This window comes from Lactuca serriola, chromosome 7 (genome assembly GCF_051521515.1).
Source record: "Lactuca serriola cultivar US96UC23 chromosome 7, Lser_US96UC23_V15, whole genome shotgun sequence".
Classification (NCBI taxonomy): Eukaryota; Viridiplantae; Streptophyta; class Magnoliopsida; order Asterales; family Asteraceae; genus Lactuca; species Lactuca serriola.
The window spans coordinates 55,525,479-55,547,252 of record NC_136414.1 but is presented as its reverse complement, the minus strand read 5'-3'; the positions used below and the strand labels follow the sequence as shown (position 1 = coordinate 55,547,252).

At 40.1% G+C, this 21,774-nt stretch overlaps 1 pseudogene; it reads right to left on the bottom strand.

The window, feature by feature from the left end:
* Nucleotides 1-848: 848 nt before the first annotated feature.
* LOC145063979 (F-box/LRR-repeat protein At4g29420 pseudogene) lies at nucleotides 849-2,595 on the bottom strand (annotated as a pseudogene).
* Nucleotides 2,596-21,774: the final 19,179 nt, after the last annotated feature.

Below are 21,774 nucleotides of genomic sequence, written 5' to 3'. Positions count from 1 at the left end.
AGCTCGGGATGATTGCAGAGCACATACAACCTCGTTCCGCATTTTCTTGATAAGAAATGGGGATTGATACACTTGTTTTGTTTGGATTTATATAACGATCTTTTGGAAATTCTGGTTTTATAAATTTAAAAATAAACTTTTTGGGTCTTATATTTTTTTGGGACATTACATAGTGAAACAAATTTGAATTTTAGTAAGTTCTATATGATTCTGAATAAACAAAAAAAATAATTTGACATTAAAAATTCACCATAAAAAGTTGTATATTTATTTTAAGCCTATGCGCTTTTTTTCTAAATAATGCTGATGTTAATGAAAAAAAGGAAAACCTCGCATTAGAAGAAACTAAATAACAAATTCATTGGATCTTTTCGTTAAGAAATAGACGTCAAATGAAATACTACGAAATGCCAAATATGAGAAAATGTGTAGACATAATAGTAGCATTTAACAAAACTATACACATCTTAAGCATAAACATCCGCATTCGATTCATAACATTATATTTAAATCCTATCTATATAAGCATAATACCATAACAAGCAACATCATTCTAAAAGACACAACACCATAAAAGCTTTTTATATAAAAACATAAACACAATAAAAACTCTTATATGGAGACCATGGCTCCTGATGAAGCCACTTTCACTTCATTCAGTATCCATATCAATCTTTCCTTAAGAATGACTTCGGAGACCACCCATTGCTTTCCTACCCCTTAATAGATGTATATTTGATCGATCATACATTCACCCCTCTACAACTCTTGGTTCTTCTACTTCCTCTATATATTTCTGGTATCTTTGTTTCTTTATGTAAAAAATATAAGCCATCCCCAACTGCTTTTTAATTGATTTGTGCATTGGGTATACCATTGGTTATCCATGTATCTTCGGTTCCTTCCTCCCATGCCCCCCATCTCCAGTTTAGTCTAGGCCACCGAGCCACGCACCAATCCATAAAACATCTCGATACATGAGCAGCAGCATGATCACGATGGATGAGTAAAGAAACATCTACCAAGTTTTTGCATTGGTCTAACACACAAGCAACCAAGGAGAAAGTCAATGCAGGGTCAACCCTCAACAGATACCCACGAAAGGTTGTCAATCCTAACCTCCCGTCCAAACAAACCCGGTCAAATGATTCATAAAGCACCTCAAATGACAACCAAGCGCTTGTCTTAAAACATAAAGAAGTGACGGTAGGGAAATAAGTCAACATTTTCTTTAGGGTAAATTTGGAATCATCAACTTCCCCTACAGCCAAATCTCCTGAATTCAACGTCAGATTTTCTATAGTTTTTAAATGCGGAAAGTTTTTAATTAAGGAACAAATATAAGAAGACTTGAGGGATAATGATTTCAGATTTTCAAAAGTTTTAATTGAGACTGCGCCCAAATGGTCAATGGCAAGATGTAAATCACTCAACAAAGGAGCTTCAATATAGAGTGCAACAACCTTTCTACACTCGAGGCTGAGCGTGGTGAGGTTGGGTGTGATTAGAATCAAACATGATTGTGCATCAGTTATGGTCCACTGACAGGTTTTTAGGTGGAGAAGGTGGATTGTGGGTAGTTTAAGTCCTCTAACATCTATCAAGTTAAGAACTTGAAGATTAGGGAAGCTTTTGTTCAACTCGGTTAGGTTCTTGTCTTCTAATCGTATGAACTCCAGTGTCAAACTTGTTAGCATTGGCATTGGATTCATATTCTCTACAGAAAGCCATGCATGCTTCAGCTCTAATTCAAGCAAATTGTGACCTGAATCAACCAAAACAACCAAGTTAAAGCAAACTCAACTACTAACAATAGAGAAAATAACTAAAATAGAACATCAATTTTATCCATTTTTATTTATCCCAACATGAGGGTTGTTCCTGACAAACCATCTCCATATTCATCCAGACAGTAATAAGTAAGTAATAACATATATAGTAAGACCAAAATTTTATATATAATTTGATAAGTAACACCAGTTGAAATTAAGAATCCTCGAAAGATACATGATTTCCGTCATAGGACATTAGATCAATGGCATGGATCTTATCATTTCACAAAATATATAGCAACAACATCACTAGCAAATACAGAAATGAACAATTTCAGCATATAATGAACTTACAGCATGTGGAGACGAGGGGTAAAACTTCTGATCGACGCCAACCTGAATGGACCCAAAAATCTGATATAGAAAGGGATTTCAATGTTCCTGAAACCCTAGGGAGCCACTCCTTGACGAAAGCCCCATCTGTGAGGTACATATCATCGCCATAATCTTCAACGTCAGCGTGAGACACGTCTAGGGGCAGATTCTCAGCGCCGATATGCACCGATTCAAGAGATCTTGAGTTGGATATAAGATGGAGGATAATTTTCTTGAGAGGGGAAGGTAATGAGGAAGAACTAGAAGAATCTGAACCCCTACACCTTAATTCGATGTACCTTTTTAATGGGTACTGGAGATTGATCCATGGAAGGTCTGGAGCGACAGTATCAAAAGTCTTCCATGCTGCTCTGCAGCGCGCAACGTCCGCCGAGTCGTTGAGTCGACTCAGTATTTGGAACACTAGAGTTGCAGGAAGATTGTCCATGCAAGCGCCAAGCGGTGAATGAAGTACAAAGGAGACTGGAGTTGATGGGAGTTGATGTAGATATTTATGCCTGAATAGTTTATGTTTACCCCTTCATAGTTTGACTGGTGTTTATTATTGCCACATTAGGTACAACGATTTACACAAAAACACTCTTAAGACTTTTTTTTTCTTCTTTCGTGATTTTAATTTTAAAAAGTTAAGGCCCATTATTTTTTGCCAAGATGGTTTAGCATTATACGACATAAGTCTTTTGATATTTCCTTCTCTTAAAGTCTTTCTAAATTTATTTTTTGTTTTTAAACTCGATTTATATAACTCAAAGGTTAACAATCTTAAGTGTTGCGATATTTTCCTTTCATGAAAGTCTTAGCAAATTTGTTTTTTTGTTTTTTAAAGTAATAATAAAGTCAAGTCAGTCAAGTCGATTCAGTTTTTTTAAGGACGTCAAACACACACACTCTTTACCTTATTCCTAAGTCTATACATTTTGTTTCCAAGACTAGAATCCTCAACCTTTGATGACACATTTTCATCGACTTCTATTACCGCTACGCTATAAACTCTTTGGTAAAAGATATTTGATCATCTTTTATTATTTTTGTCAAGTATTTTGAACTTTTATTTTTATTCCATAAATCTAAGGATATCGATTAGTTTAATGCGGCTAGGTTCTAAAGCCATTACCAAAAAGTAGGTTCCTATAAAAGAGCAATATGTCCTTTCTTTACATTATGGATGTTTTTGTTATAACCGGATTCTAATGGATTGTATCAAACTCACATACCCATTAATGCATGCTATTATAAAAAACTTGGCATTGGCATTGACTATATCTCATTATAGTAATGTACTTTCTACTGACGAAATATAGTTCTTGAAAGACGACACATAAAACTATGGAAAAATTAGAATTTTTAACAAACATATGTCGTTACTATAGGGTTTGCCATAAATTTACCATAAAAAATATTTAATCGTTTAATTCAAACTAACATCAATGATAATGTGTCTCTAAAAGTTAATTTTTGTTATAACAATGATCAACAAAATAATTTTCTATACAAATTAGATTCTGATTACCACATGTTATCACATGTTATCATTAGGTATTACTTGTACGGAACTATTTAGTGGTGACATGTCAGCAAAAAGGTTACGCTCGACCTAAATTAGGTTATATATTTGCGCTTGATCTCCATTATCACAAAAATAGAAACAAATCAAGTATAACCCTCTACGGTGCATGATCTTTTCATTGTGTACTCTCTCCTTATTGGTGTATGCCCCATCTACAATATGTACCCTTATGATATCCTTTATCCAGCTATATGTATACCCTCATCTACCACTACTAGTAAAGCTTCACTACTTGTGGGCGATAAGTTTTTATTATTTCCATCTTGTTGTTATACATGATATAAGTCTTGATGTGGTTTTTAGGTTTTTCCTTCAAATTTCACATGTTTATATCAGTTTATAATTGAAAGTTGTTTTAGAGGAAATAAATTAGAAATATAAGTGTTATGGACAATGTTGGTTTATGAATAAATAAACTAGAAATGAATAAGACTTGTTGTTATTATATATATATATATATATATATATATATATATATATATATATATATATATATATATATATATATATATTGTTATTTTGTGTCAATTAACTTTAAGTAAAAATAAATGTAAGTATGTTGTTATTTTGTGTAAAGTAGTTGTAATTTATTGGGTACTATCATATAACCATTTTTTTGTTAAAACTTATGCATATATTTATCATATACATAATCTAACTTTAACAAAACAGTTATAATTATTGACATGAGTGTAACTCTATTATGAAATCGTAACTCCCAGGATTATTTGAATGGTGTTAAAGATTGTGAAAGAACATGTTAATAGTTACCATTGGTAACAGTCATTTAGGGATGCAACATGATAACTTAACCTATAATCAACAGGTGATAAATTCTTATGAAATAATATAATTTCATTAAAAATGATTTTGTTATGTATTCCCACACATATTATTTATAGTTGTCTATAAATGTTATGTTTGTTTTTGTTTTCACATGGTAGAATTGACAACATTCATGACATAACATATTGAGTGTGGAATATGATTATGTTTGGAAAGAGTGATTGTTATATGATCAGGCATAGAATGCAAAATGCATATAGTAGTGTATTAGTTTAAAAACCTAGAAGAACTACTATGATGGTACCTTCGGTCGTGAAGTAGTCATCTCCAACCTCCATTTTCTATATGACCATTAAAGTGTCCTAACATGGATATGTCTATTAGTATGTGTTCAATGCGGGATAGAGTAAATAATACACAATTTAGTCAAGATAGGCCCACTAGAGATAATTTCCTTTTGATTTCACCTAAAAGTAGGGTGGAATTGGTACGGTACCAATCATTTTTTCACTAAACTATATATCATACCAATTATAGTTGGTACAAAAATTTTGCTACCACTACCGTACCAAGTATAGTTGGTACCAATTTTTTTGACTACTATGAGTTTATAAGTTAAAGCGGTAGAGAAAATTTGGACACGCCAACATAAGTTTAAAACTTTAAACTTTACTAATATGGTAACTGTTAATATCAAGGCTCGTCAATCATAAACATCAAACCTAAGAACATTATATATATATATATATATATATATATATATATATATATATATATATATATATATATATATATATCAATTATGTAAAAATCGTTTAGCTCTAGCTTGGCGATTGACTGAGGTCAAACGATTAATTGTTTCGGTGCGTGGACCCTAAATTACTAATAAAACTACTTTAAAACTTAATATATCATAAGAAAATTAGTATTTAGAAATTCAAAATTTTGAAATTTTGAAAAATTGTTTATAATATTTGAAAATTTGAATACTTAAAAATTTAAAATTTTGAAATTTTGTAAATTTTGGTGTAGTATTTGAAATTTTGAAAATTTGAATTTTTTTAAAACGTTCATGCATAGAAGCGCCAAGGACCACTGAGAAGCGCTTAGGACCACATTCTGATTTGGACCGATATTGACCAATTTCTATAAAGCACCTGTAATCGTAATCAGTTGCAGACCGTCTAACGCTTAGGCCGATTTTTACAACATATATATATATATATATATATATATATATATATATATATATATGTATATATATATATATATATATATATATATATATATATTGAATTGGTTGGTATGGTACTACTGTGGTATTGAAAACTTTGTACAACTATCGTACCATGATAAACCCTAAATATTCATAATTTAATCATAATTTCATGAAAATCTTTATTAAAATAATAAAGTTTAGTGGGTAAAGTACAAGGAGGTGGAGTGTTGACTTATCTTTAACTTATGACACAAGCAACCTCCCATACCCACTCCATGACTAACCCACACACCTCCCCACCATCCCTAGCCACATCATAGTCCTTTTCCCACTCAAATTCAACCTCTCCCTCATTTAAAGAGCTGGAACAACTCATCCTCTCTCATCACTTCTCTCATTTGCTCTCATTTCACTAAGGATCCAACTCCACTTTTCTTTCAAGCTTATTCTCTCTATTTCGAGACTCCAAGACTGATCACCAAGCTTTATTACATTCTTGGTAAGTATAATTCATCCTCCTTGTGTTAATTACACTCCATTCTACTTCAATCATAGATTGCTTACTCAAATTCCATCATTTTGGTGTTAGATTCTCGAAAATCTTCAAGGCATCTTCAAGTGTTCTTGAGTTGAACATTTCCCTACTCCGACTTTCACCCATTGAAATCACTCAAGGTGAGTTCATACCCCAACATTTTCATGTTTTTCTTAAGTTTTAAGGGGGAGAATACAGGATAAATCATCAAGAACATAACTAAATTCTTCTAACAGCTTTCATCAGAAAAGTTACACCCCATTCACGGACTATTTTGGGCAACTTAAGCATTTTAGTTTCAAAACTGTTTTAAGTGCATGTAGTTCAAGTTTTTAGCTTTAAAATTACTACTTACACATCTCCATACAATTTTTCTATGATTTATGGTGATTTTTACAAAACAGCCTATCATTTCAAGAACAAATCGGGACCAGTCTGTGAATATGAACATTTTATCACAAGTTAAAGACTTCTAAAAATCATAATAAAAATTACGGATAAACTAGACCGAGTTTATGAACTCTCAGAATTTATGGATTCAGTTTTCTACTTCGTATGATTTTTCTATGATTTTTCTAAAACAGTGCAGAAAGGTTAAAAACTAGTTAACAGCTTATAACTTTCATAACACTTTGTATTATGTTGAGCAAAGTGTATAACAATAAGTTCTAAATATCGAATGTGTTTCCTGGTTAGTTTATCATGACAAACTGAAATTTAGTCATTCATGATAAGATTTTTCATTCATTTAAAACACATATTTTAAGCTATGATAAACATAGTTTTTGAATTCATAACACTAGTGTGTTTTCATAAAAGAGTTCTTGTACATTACAAATGTTTTGGGATAAACTATAATAGGTATAGTTTATGTATCATTTACTTTCAAACTTATTTATCAAAGGTTCTCAGTTTAGTTCACGTAAATCTGTTAATGAATAAATTTGTGAGTCATTCCCTTCGGGTTACCTTCATGGTAACAAAGTCAAAAAGTCCTATAAATTGTAACCAGAGTCTCTTGTAGGGAGAACGTGATAGTTGTGTATAGATCTATATTGGGTTTGACAAACCCACACCAGAGCTGCTTGCAACAGCTAGACCGGCAGGTCTGTGGTGACAAGTGTCATTTAACGGCGACGCCTGAAGAACGTCGTGTTACGAGGCCGTCTATGTCAAGTATGGTTATAATAGCTCACATGTGGTATTAACAAATCATAATATTTACGGGTTCTACTTTTAAATTAGCGAGTTATGTCGATTTAGCTCACAGAAATTACTTCGAGTATGGAAAAATACTTGTACGCCTTCATATCAAAAAGGGTTTTATGTCGATTTAAAACCACGTTTATATCATTAAGTATGGAAAATACTTGTTCATTCTCGGTCCTGGTATTTAGGATCACATAAATTATATAACGAAAATACTGGATTTTTCTTGGTAACATACAACTCATTACAAAGATCGATTTTCAAACTCTTACTATCAAAAGCTTATGAACTCACCAACCTTTGTGTTGACACTTTTTCAAACAACTTGTATTATCAGGTAATCACTAAACAGTAACCTTAATAGTTTTACTATAAAGGGAGCTGAGACTTTTAGATGGTACATAAGCACTGGGGAATGCTTAATGGCATTCAAACTTACAGGAAAAACACCAGTTCTTATCAATATTCCTTCCTAGGGAAACAGCCCAAGAGCATACTTATCAATTGGCTTGTTATAACCTGCTTTCCTAAGATGGAGGGCGTGCTTCCCCTCTTTAACAGTCGAGCTCTTTCTTTCCTCTCAAGGAGCATGAGCGGAACGGAACGGTATCAAGTCTATTAGTTGGAGAGGTCGTACCATCGAGTGAGTTGGGGAGCTCGACTAAAGCCGACCTGAGGGAGGCCTACAACCGTCGGTCTAGAAAGCTAGTAACTCAGATCTAGGACTAGGAAGGGAAGGCAACTACCCGAGTTCAGGGTCTGTTGGTTTAGAAGTTCTATATTGAAGTTTCGTAGTGAGATATTTCAGTTAGGTAGTGCTCCTTCTCGAATACCAGACTGAGAGTGGGAGATTGACATCCTTTCAATCTTGGCTAAGAGGACTATTCTAACCAAGTGCTTTTGAGGATGGGACGTTAAGGCGTCAAACATTTCATATTTTGTCAACATATTGTAATTGATTTTGAAACATGTAATTCATACAATGATGTAACTCTTTCAATTATATATATGTTGGTTGTGTTTACTTTCATCACTATTGCCATTGTTGGTATGATACTATACATGAAGTCCTCCACCCCCGGACGTTTCTGCCATCCTTGGTTTGGGGGTGTGACAAGAAACCAGGTACTATTTTGGCCTGTTATGGTCCTTGGTATTAGGACACCGTGGCCTAAACACGAGATCGCTAGGGTGAGGGCCCAGACCTAGCATTTGTGCCAGGTAACGACCGTCAAATAGGTCGTCTAATGGATAATCATCATGTTATCTTTGGCGTATTCTCGGAGGTATTCACTAACAAGACCCCTAGACTAGTAGACGCCACTGTTAGTCTTGGGTAGTTGGGTTGGTGTAGCTTAGATCAAGACATGTGTTCGGCGGGGATGGTTTCGACGTCTATTAATGTGACGGAATTAGCTGCCCAGAAAGTTTTCATCATTGTAATTGTTCGAATTTCCTGCCTCTCATTTAAATCTTTTTCTATTGGGGACGATATCATTTTTTCTTCACTCTACTGATATTCAACCATCTCTTCTTTTTTCTTTGTTTCCTTTCTCTTTCGTGTTGCATCTATTATCGGTAAGCAATGGAGATACTGATCACTGGAATCCAACCTTCAACAAAAGAATTTGAGTCCCTATAGGCCCGATTTGGGTTTCTTCCTGAGCACGGGGTGCAATATCCTCAAACGGAAGCACACATTTCCCGGCTGCCTGAAGAGAAGGTTGGAGTCCCAATCCCAATATTCGAGGCGGGTCTCCGGCTACCAATTTACCGACTTTTTTATGAGATCATACGTCAGTATGGCTTGTATGTTGAAGATCTGACCCCTAACACTCTCAACAAGATAGTTGGTTTCGAGATGGCCCGACGGGCTTTGGGCATGCTCCCTCAATTCTAGGCTTTCAAGTACTTCTTCAACTCCTTTAATCAATATGACGTACACGCGTTCTATCAATGGCGGGGTGTGCATGCGTTCATCATAAACCAGAAGGCCCTTAGAAAGAACTAGTAGGACAAATGGTTGTGGGAGTACCGCAATTTGGTTGGCTTTGGATATCCTCGCCGGACTGCTTTCACTGGGCGGATGCCCCAACTCTCGGGGGGGTAGCAAGATTGTGGCATAGGTGTTAAGAACTATTTCCTTTAATTGGGAGGATTAAGATGACTAAATGTTGGCTGTCGTCGGGATGAGCGCCGCCTGGAAGGCACACATGATGATGCCCCAGTTCTTCATGGAGAAGTATGTTAAGTGTGAATCTTCCCCCTCCCTTCCCTTTATTTTTTATGTGAATCTTGGTAGGGAGATGGCTTTTCCAATCCTTAAATGTGTGATTTGTTCCTTGTTGTAGGTCGTGAGAGGATCATTCCTTTTGAGATGGTCCTATGGGGTAGGTTCCAGGGCAATTTGCAATGCAGGGAAGTGCCTCTAGTGGAGATCCTTCCTCCACCAGTCAGCATTGATCGTGCTCTTGCTCTTGATAGACCTGGCGGTGCTATCGCACAAGGGTCAGGTGTGCATGCTGACCCGGAGTTGATCGGCGTATTTGTTGACGCTTTTTCTCCCGACGATCCTCTGCCTCTTTATCTAGAGGACGAGACGTTGGGGGAGTTGGCGACTGGAGGGAGTCGTTCATCTATCAAGCGACGATTGGATTGGTTAGACTCCCGAATTACTGAGAGTGTTCGTGCTAGCACTATTGGCATGCCTCTTTGTAATAAATGCAACATTGATTTTCTGTTGGGGGATTCATATGTGGTGGTGGAAATTCCCGATGATTACAATTCGAAACAGTCAGAGGGAATGGATGAAGAGGCGATGGGGCAACCTCACCTTGAGTGGATTTTGTGGATAGTTTGAAGTGATGAGATAAAGATTTCGAGCCTAGGATCTTAGATGGAGACGATAAACTTTCTTGGAGATGTTAGTATCCTAAAGATTTAACACATGATAATGTGTGTGAGCATGGTAAAACTATAAAAAAAAATTGTATAAAACACTAGGGTATTATGCTATACTTACCCAAAAACCCGAGAATCACTTGAAGAAGGGGAGTTCTTGGAGACCTTGGCTCGTTTTTGAGAGAAAGAGATGAAGAGTGAAAGAAAAGTGATTTTTTTGGAGGTAATGAATGCCTCTCGACCGAGGGTTTAAATGGAGAGGGAGGAGATGCTTTTCTAGTTATTTGTTGGTTATTTACATGCCTTGCATGGAGACTTGGGGGGGGGGGGGGTATGGAGGTATAGTGGCTAAAAGGATGCAAAGATGAGGTGTAGTTGTCACAACATCTAGCATTCTACCTAAAAAAATAATGGGCCGACATTGGTGCCTTCGACCCACGGATACAGTGAGGAGACTTGCCTCTAACTGAAGATAACTGAATCGCACACTCGAGTTGTTGTCCATACGGCTCCTCACACTAAAATATCCCAATGATAACCCTAATTAATAATCGGGATTAACCCATAAACAAAAGTTTATTTAATCCTTTGCCTATATAAGGGCAAAAGAGCATTTTTCCCTTCCTATTCATGATTTAACTAGTCAAAACCCAAAACCCCTAAAGACCTAAGGCTCAAAAATGGCCCAAGAGAATTTCCAGGTAGTACGTCCAACATACCACCTACTATGCTCTGCATACAATGCTCGATACATAAGGATTACGGGGCAACGATCACGTACGCGCAGCGTACGCAAAGTTACGCCTGATGTACACATCAGAAATCTAGACTTCCTAATAAGGTCTTAAAGCACTAAGACCTAACATCCAAATTTCAGATCTAGCATCCAACAAACATCTAGGATCATAAAGTTATAAACTTTATGACTTTGCATGGAGCAAAGAGGCTAAAAATACACCCCTAATTTAAATTATCAACTAAACTCCCCTAGCTCTTGCATGGATGAAAACCAAGGTCCAAGCTTGCATTTTTCTGACACTAAACAACCCAAAACGACTAAAAGGACAATTTAAAGGCCCTGGAGTATTCCATACTCACAAGGATCAAGATTTTGGGACAAAAGGGCTATAAATCTAAGCTTGATCAAGATCTAGAGGAATATGCATTAAAGTTGGAGCTTTATACCTCCAGAAGATGCACAAGGGAGAGTGATTGCTAAATCCAAAGGCTTGAGTAAACCCCACAACTTCAAGAGTCTTCCTTCACCACGAAGAACACCCAAAGTGACCTTCTAAGGATTCAAAACACATACACACACTCAATTAGGGTTTCAAAACGGAGGCTAAGAGAGGTGGAGGCTGGAGGTAGGGAAAAGTTAGAGTCTATAATTTCCTTTAAATAGGGACGGAATCCTAGAAATTAGGGTTTGTCCTCTGCTTACATAACCCCAGCGTAAACACACATATGCTCAACATAGATGAGGGGGATCCACGATCATCACTTTAGGTCCTACACCAAGCGTACCCAACATGTATGCCCAACGTATGGACCAATTTTGCGACTTTTAAGGAAATTAGGCCATTACTGAAATTACCTGGAACACTGGTGTTACAGAATTACCTTTTACAACCTACTTATATGTGAAAGAAATAGATGGAGAAGAAAAACCAACTCAAAGTTTAATAAAAGTTTGTATTTCCTAGCTTTGAACACAAGAAATGTCAGTGACTCTTGAACATTATTGATGTAAAGATACGATGAATGGTCTGCTTTGATCTAGGGTACATGGTTGGGCCAACCCACCTGATGAAGAGCACTTCGATCCAAGAAATGAGCAATCATAGAACTGTCGCTTGGATTCTTTTATGTCCATGATGCAACGAATGTTGTACGACGACCATGTGCACAAAACACCAACTTCAAGTTTCTTCAATGACAGAGATGATATGATGGAAATTAGAGTCATTTGGTGTAAACAAGAGAGTCATACTTATATATATATATATATATATATATATATATATATATATATATATATAGTAACATCTTGACGCTCATGTACTTCTAAATTTATCTCTTTAAGTTTATTATATTGCGTTTTGGTCCTTAAGTCCAAGGAATTGTGCATTGGAGCCCTAGTGGCATTTTCATAATTTTGGCAGGGAGGAGTACATCATGCGTACTAGTGGGTACGCTTAGCGTACTAGGTCGCACCCTAATACGTTGGGCGTACATCTATTTACGCATGAGCGTACTCGCTAAGTGAGGAAACCCAAATTTTAGGGTTTGGTTCGTATTTAAGCATTCTTATGGCCTCATTTCCCATCACCTTAACAACCTTCATCCTCTCTTTCATGAGTGTAACCCTAGAAGCATCTTGTGAGGTTGTTTCAAACATTAAAGAGTGTGTTTGTGTGATTAGAAGAGGAAGGAAGAAGATCAAGCTCAACTTGGAGAAAGAGGCACCTTAGATCTGGGATTCATCTTTCATTTTCAAGCCTTTCAAGGTATAAATCTTTCACCTTTTTCTCTTAATCTTGTAGATTTAGTTGTGGAGTTTTATGTCATCTTTTTGGTCCCAAAGGTATCATCGTGAGCATGGCATGTTCTGGGCGTTTTGAGTTGTCCTTTCAGACCCTAGGAGGGGTCCTTAGCCATAAAAATGAAATCCCTTTGGTTAGAATCACTCCATGCAACTTGTGGAAGGTCTTAATGGATTAAGACCTTATATTAAACACTTTTTGGACTTGTAAAGTCAAAAAGGTGGAAAATTTATGACTCTAGGGCGTGATTGAACCTTAGATCTGAAATATGGACTTAAGTGCTTAAGCCATTAAGCACTTACTTGAGTTTGGAGTTTGCAATGGTACGCCACGCGTAGTTAGTAGAAACGCCTCGCGTACGAGGTCAACTACCCCGATGGTGGTCGACTGCGAGGGTTGGAGTACGCCTAGCGTATCTTAGGAGTACGCCTCACATATACGTCCTGAGTTGACTCGGTTGAGTTAACTCGACTGGGTTGACTCAGTTGACTTAGTAGGTTTGACTAGTTGACTGACCAAGTCTGAGCTTGAGGATATTTTGGGTATTTTGGGATTTTAATGGAAATTAGTCATTGGTGGGAATAGGTGTGGATTAAAGAGATGAGATTCAGAGTCAGGCCTCACCAGTTCTGTTCAGTTTGCGAGGTGAGTTTTCCTCCGTGTACTTATGAGTCGAAGGCACCAAGGCCGGCTATTTGTATACTTGTCATATGATTGTGTGCTGTAGCGATCGTATGACTGTGTATTGTAGTGATATGTTAGATATGTATCCTGATAGATAGGATGATGTTATGCTTAGTGATCTGTAAGATCTGTCTATTTGTTATTGGTTGGTTATTTGTATGCTTGTTTGTTATATATGTGCGTCGACACGGTGTATGTGTGATTGGGTTGACGCGGTCCTGCTTTGTGATGAAGGCCAATAGACCCAGGGCTTCCCAGATAGACTAAAGGCCAGTGGGGCGTACCAGTCAGGCCGAAGGCCCGGAGAATAGTCCAGATAGGCTGAAGGCCCGATGTGGCGTACTAGTCATGTTGTAGGTTTTGTGAGCCTACCGGGTAGACTATAGGCCGGCGGGGCGTTCCAGTTAGACTGAAGGCTATGTATGCATGTTGTTTGCTGTTGTGATTATGTGATGTGTTGATATTTTGGGGGAACTCACTGTGCTTTGAGTTTAGAGTTTTGGGTTATGTGTCAGGTACCTCAGATGATCGCGGGAAGGCAAAGGCGTGATCGTGCACCTCATCGTGTTTTGTTTCATAATTTTAGGAAAACTCTGATATTAAACATGTTTTGAAAACTAATTTGTAAACAATTTGTGGATTGGTTTTAAAAGTTTTAAATTTTTATGAATTTTATGGATGTTATATATATATATATATATATATATATATATATATATATATATATATAGACACACACACACACACCGACCACATCCACAAAACACCAACTTCAAGTTTCTTCAATGACAGAGAAGATATGATGGAAATTAGAGTCATTTGGTGTGAAGAAGATATATATATATATATATATATATATATATATATATATATATATATATATATATATATATATATATATATAAAAGAACACACACCTTGGGAGAGTGAAGCACAAATGGGTTACTAGGTTGGGCTCACATTGCAAAAATTGGAAAGCACATGGACTCAGTCGACACTAATTGAAAACTTGGATTGAAATTATGATATTCACAAAACCATAGGGACCGTTTGTGAAATGTAATCTAAGAATATGAAAAAAAAATAGTCTTAAGAGAAACTAACCATATTAAAAAAAATTACAAAGTATTACCATAAAATAACCACAAATTGGAAAATGAACAAATCTACCACAATTTTTTCATGTCATTATGTGCAAAAATGTGGACGGCCTGGCAAAACATTTATTTTCTTTTGGAATTTTCATAGGTGAAACATTTCTTTTCTTATAGAATTTTCGTAGGTCTTCACCTGCGAATTCTATGTGGCACGCGGAAAAGTTTTTGTTCTTTTTTATTTTTTTTCACATTGTTGTAGGTTACGTTTATGATTGGGAGAACTCAAATCATATAAGAACTATGTTGAAGTTCTTATGTGAAAACGTTTTTTAGGTCACTTTAGATTGGGAGAACCCAAAATAGTACGATGATTGTTATGAAGTTCGTATGATTTGAGGATAACTCACCTTGCAGATGTCGACTCGGAAGATACACTCCAACTCTCGGATCACTTGACACAGACTCCACCACCTATGATCATAGTACAATATACTCATAAGTCCTTAACATTATAAAGTACCCCATAACCCACCAGTCAACCCCTGGTCAAAGTCAAAGTCCTCAGTCGAGGTCAACAGTCCATGTTAACCCCAACTCGCCGAATAACCTCAGCTACTTTCCGAGTTCCTTGAAGTACAATCCAACTCGCCGAGTCATCGAGGTGACTTCGCTGAGTTCCTTCGATTCTCGATTAAACTTTAAGGTCACCCGTCGAGTTCCCTCCTTGCAACTCGACGGATACACACGCATACATATTCTAGGGAAAACTCATCCGACACCCCGAGTTGTTCTTCAACTCGTCGAGTCTCATGGTAATCTTCATCGGACTCGCCGAGTTGTTCATTCAACTCGTCGAGTTCACGGCCATCTTCATGTGACTCACCGAGTCCATTCAGTCCTCTTTCCATACAGACTTGTTTTGAGCCATGCAGCGGCTCCAAATCACAGATCCAAGCTTCTAGGGCGTGCTTATCACGTAAAGTTGCAAACTTTACGTGCATGCATGGCTTTAAAGGCTCTAAATGCCTATTTTAAGTTCTTAATGGAACTTCATGCTCAAGAGGGACCTTAATCATGACCAAAACTGAAACTTTATGCTTCTAGAATCCAAGGAGGGTCCAAATCTAAAGTTACAACCTCAGATCTAGCCCATAGCTCATCTTTCCAACTTAATATCTCACCAAAAACCCTAAAGCTCAACCAGTAGAAGATATTCATTAGGAAAAAGGCGATATGGTTACCTCCAGAAGATGATAATTGAGATAAAAGTTGATTCCCACACTCTACTTGCTCCAATCTCCTTCTCCTTCAAGCCTTCTCCCTCCACAGATCCTCTTTTCAAGCCTAAAACACACAATGGGCACACATACATGCGTATTAGGGTTTTAAGGAGCTCTCAAAGACAGCAAAGAAGCTAAAGGAGGCTGAGGTTCCTTTAAACAAAGGTGCAAACCCTGGGATTTAGGGTTTCATCTGCCAGCTCCTACTCGCCGAGTCCTAACATGGACTCGTCGAGTAGGTCACTTAACACGCGATCCCACCCCGCTGCTACTCGACAAGTAGGTCAACCAACTCGTCGAGTAGATCGTAACCCAAAAAATCTTATTTAAGCAAGAGCTGAGAATCGGGGCGTTACAACTCTCCCCCACTTGAACTAGACTTCGTCCTCGAAGTCCGTTGGAGTAAACAATGCGGGGTAATGCTCGCGCATCTCCGCCTCCGGCTCCCATGTCCACTCGGATCCCCTCCGATGTTCCCATTGTACCTTTACTAAAGGTATTTCCTTGTTCCGTAGAATCTTCTTCTTCCTTTCCAAAATAGCCGCAAATCTCCACATAGTTCAGGCGCTCATCAACCTGAATGCCATCCAACGATACCACTACCCCCTGGTCCATAATGCATTTTCGCAATTGTGAAACATGAAATGTGTTATGGATCTGGCTAAGCTTCTCCGGAAGCTCTAGCCTATAAGCCACCATGCCAACCCTGGCCATAATCCTGGCGACCCAATGTAATGGGGACCCAATTTTCCCCTCTTCCTGAAGCAGATCACTCCTTTCCAGGGTGAGACCTTCAGGAGAACCATGTCACCCACCTGAAATTCCAGCTCAGATCGGCGTCGGTCGATATAACTTTTTTGTCGACTCTGAGTGGTCTGCAGTCGCTGTCTAATCTGTTGTATCGTCTCGGTAGTTTGCAAGACTACCTTTGTCAGACCCATCGCCCTGTGCCCAACCTTGCCCCAGCAGACTGGGGTCCTACACTTCCGCCCATACAACAACTCGAAAGGCGGGGCGCCAATACTGGAATGATAGTTGTTGTTGTAGGCGAACTCTACAAGTGGTAGGTGGGAATCCCAACTCCCACCGAAATCTATGATGTACGCCCTCAATATATCCTCGAGGGTCTAGATGGTCCGCTCACTCTTCCCATCAGTCTGCGGATGGAACGTCGTACTAAAATGTAGTCTCGTACCTAGTTCCTCGTGGAACTTCTGCCAAAATCGGGAAGTAAATCGGACATCCCGATCGGAAACAATGGAAACTGGAACCCCATAGCGAGAGACAATCTCGAGGACGTACAGGTCGGCCAACTTCTCTACCGACGAACTCTCCCGTATGGCTAGGAAATGGGAACTCTTGGTCAATCGAATCACGATTACCCATATAGCACCGAACCCCTTTGTCGTCTTCGGCAACTTCGTAATGAAATCCATCTTGATCTGCTCCCATTTCCACATGGGAATCTCCAGATGCTGCAGCTTGCCATGCGGCCTCTGATGATCGGCCTTGACCATCCTATAGGTCAAGCACCTCTCAACATACCCAACGATTTCTCGCTTCATGCACGGCCACCAGTAACTCAAACTCAGATCCCGGTACATCTTGGTGGCCCCCGGGTGTATAGACAAGCAAGACTTATGAGCCTCCTCCATCCCCGTCTGTCGGACCCCTCTGGACATCGGAACCCAAACCCGACCGTAACGAGTCCACAATCCGCGGCTATCCTGAACAAACCGGGCACTTTCGCCCTTAATCCTCTCCAACTTCCAGTTCTCTGGTCTCATACCCTCAATCTGAGCATCCTTGACCAAACCCACCAACGGGGAATCCACCGCTATCCTCATACACCTTGCCGGGGTTGAAGACCCAGCTGACTTGCGGCTCAAGGTGTCCGCAATCACATTCGCTTTACCAGGATGGTAAAGGATCTTACAATCATAGTCCTTGACTACATCCAGCCACCTGCACTGCCTCATGTTCAGGTTCGGCTGATCCATGATGTGTCTCAAACTCTTGTGATCCGTGTATATAGTACACCGGACCCCGTACAAATAATGCCTCCAAATCTTGAGGGCGAAAACCACCGCTCCCAACTCAAAATCGTGCGTAGGGTATCTCATCTCATGCGGCTTCAGCTGCCGCGATGCATAGGCTATCACCCGTCCCCTCTGCATGAGGACCACCCCAAACCTGTGATGGATGCATCACAAAATACCACAAAATCCTCGACTCCATCGTGGAGCGTCAACACGGGCGCCTCACACAAACATCGCCGGAGGGTCTCAAATGCCCTTTGCTGCTCAGAGCCCCACCGGAAATCCACCCCCTTCCTCGTAAGACGAGTGAGGTGTATTGCAATCTTGGAGAAATCTCGAATAAATATCCGGTAGTACTCTGCTAAACTCAAGAAACTCCTAATGTCCGAGGGAGACTTCGGAGTCTCCCACTGCATAATTGCCTCCACCTTGGCCGGATCGACCAAAATCCCCTCCTGGTTAACGAGATGTCCGAGGAACTGGACCTCTCGTAACCAAAACTCACACTTCGAGAACTTGGCATACATCCATTCTCGCCGCAGAACCTCCAACAGCTCCCTGAGATGCTCCTCATGCTGCTCTCGGGTCTTGGAATATACCAAGATATCATCTATGAACACAATGACCGAGCGATCGAGCATCAGTCTGCAGACTCGGTTCATCAGATCCATTAACACCGCTGGCGCATTGGTGAGCCCAAACGGCATCACCACGAACTCATAATGACCATAACGAGTCCGAAACGTGGTTTTCTCCACGTCTTCCTCCCTCACCCCGACCTGGTGGTATCCTGATCTCAAATCAATCTTGGAAAACCAAGATGCACGCTGCAGCTGATCTAAAAGATCGTCTATCCTCGGGAGTGGATAACGGTTCATCACCGTTAACTTGTTCAACTCCCTATAGTCAATGCACATCCTAAGCGAACCGTCCTTCTTCCTGACGAAAAGAATTGGTGCTCCCCAGGGTGAACTACTCATACGAATAAACTGCTTACCCAGCAGATCCTGCAACTGAGATGATAGCTCCTGCATCTCCGACGGTGCCAAACGTACGACGCCTTGGCGATAGGGGCCGCACCTGGCACTAGATCAATCCTAAACTCAACCTGCCTCACCGGAGGCACTCCGGGTAACTCCTCCGGAAACACATCAACAAACTCTCTAACCACCGAGACCTCTGAAACTGAGAGTTGCTCTCTAACCTGCATATCTACCACATACGCCAAATAACCAGCACACCCATGCTGAATATACTGTCGAGCCCTGGCCGCCGAACAAAACCCTGATCCCGACCTAGTTCCCTCACCATATACTACCAGTTCTCCCCCACTTGGGGTTCGAACCACCACCCGCTGTCCCTCACAGTCGATCATGGTGCCAAAATGGTTAAGCCAATCCATCCCTACAATCACACATACATCCCCCATGGGGATAGGAAGCAAATCTATCGGGAAGGACACCTCGAAAATCTCCAACTCGCATCCCCGGTAGACCGAAGAAGCAGAAACCCCGTGCTCGTTGGCGATCGAAACTCGCAATGGACACTCAAGATCATCTATTGGCACACTGAACCCTCTAGAGAAGGTCTGAGATGCAAACGAACGACTCGCTCCCAAGTCAAATAATACCAAAGTGGGCAAAGAATACACTAAAAACATACCTAACCACAGGTACAATCAATAAGCATAACACCAATACAATAATTGAGACAGAGAAAAGAAACGTACCAGCAACCACGTTCGGTGCTGCCTTGGCTTCCTCGGCCGCAAGCTGGAAGGCGCGACCCCGAGCCTTCGGAGGCTCCACCTTCACTGGCCTCCCATCTCCAATCCTCACAGTAGTTGGCGCGGAACCCAGCGCCGGCTTGACGGCGAACTATAGACAGTTGGTCTTCACATGACCAACCTGATGACAATGGTAACAAATCATCATATCTGCTGGAGGGGCGGACTGATGGCAGTCCCTGACATAGTGCCCCTCCTTGCCACATTTGTGGTACCCACCTCCCGTTCGACAAACTCTCGAATGACACCTGCCACCACTTTCCACAAGTGCGGCTCTACTGACTCCCAGATCGAGTATCAGCGGTCTTAGACCGCTTAGGCGCCGACTGAGACTGTGTTAGTGCCTAACGATGCTCCTTCAGCTGCAGCTCTATCTCCAACTCACGCCACCTCGCGGCTTCCTGTAGATCCAGGAGGGTCTCACAACACTGTGTAGCCACAAACTGTCGTATATCCGTCTTGAGCATAATCAGATAACGAGTCATCTGAGACTACTCTGATGCAAACTCCGGGCAACACATAGCCCTCTCAATGAACATCTGGGTAATCTCCATCACATACTCCCCATCCTGTCTCAATGTCAAAAACTCCTAAGCAAGCCACTCCCGTTCCACGCGTGGAACGTAGCGGGTGCGAAACATATCCCGGAACTGCTCCCAAGTAATAGCAGCCCGCTGATCATCAGAATATGAACATGTTGTCACTCTCCACCAGTTCTTTGCCCCGAGCCTAAGCAGGTTCAGAGCACACCTGACCTTCTGGTCAGCAGGACATGAGCACGTGAAGAAACAGCCCTCCACGTCAGACAACCACCGCATAGCTCTGATCGCATCCTGTGTACCATCAAATGTTGGGGGCTTCGTATTATCGAAGCCCCGGTACTGGAAATCCCTGCCGGCTCCTCCTCCAGCCCCCGCTGCAGTTACAGCCAAAGTGGCTGTAGTGGCTGCTGTCTCTACCAGAGCTGCATATCGCTCATCAAAATACTCAACCATCTCGGTCTTGATCGACCCAAACATCTCTGGTAGTTGCGCTCGGAAAGCTACAACGACCTCATCGTGCATGATCTCCCGGATCCTGGCATCCAACTCCTCGATCCTTATCTGTACCACGGGCTCAGGTGCTACTGGCACCTCCAACCCTCTGTCTCCCGACCCCGATCCTGATCGTGATTTGGATCCAGAAGCAACACGTCTCATCACTACCATACTGAAATATATAAATCATCAGATAAATAACATAATATCGGGAGACCAAAACCCACAAATCCTAGGGGTTGTGACTTCCTTACTACGCGTATGGGTCCTGTGCTTCCAGTAGTACGGGCCCATACTACCTTCCACACCTACCCATATTTGTCTCAAGTATCCCCACAACGCCCTAATACTATACTCAACATAATGTACGCTCAACCCTCACTACTAGGGGACATCGCTTATCTTACAACTGATCCCACAGCTCTGCACAACTCACACCTCCATGGAACTTCCATCAGCCACTGCAGCGCTAGTGTATGCTAGCCGCACATAACGTTGGACCCGATAGACTTTCGAATATCCAATCCTACTCTAAGGTCGAATCAGACATTCTCAGGCTATAAGATCTTGACTATATACAGCCGTGATGCATATACTAAACATCTACAATTATGATGTTAATTCTATATACAAGAAACCCTAGGCTAATAGGTATCATATAATCAGACAAATCTATCATGCGATTCCTGAAGATCCCTAGCCTAACACTAGCATGCTGTTCTAACATATCAGAATATCAAATAACTGTATGGTATTTTGGGGTTTACTTACAGGCTCCGGCTGATCGTACCCTCTGCATCCTCCATCCTTTATTTTGAAAACCATTTTTAAAACTTACTTTCCGAAAATCTACTTGATTTGAGACTGGATTCACACGAGTGTTCCTCCAATTTACTCAAAACAAGGCTATGGTACCAACTTGT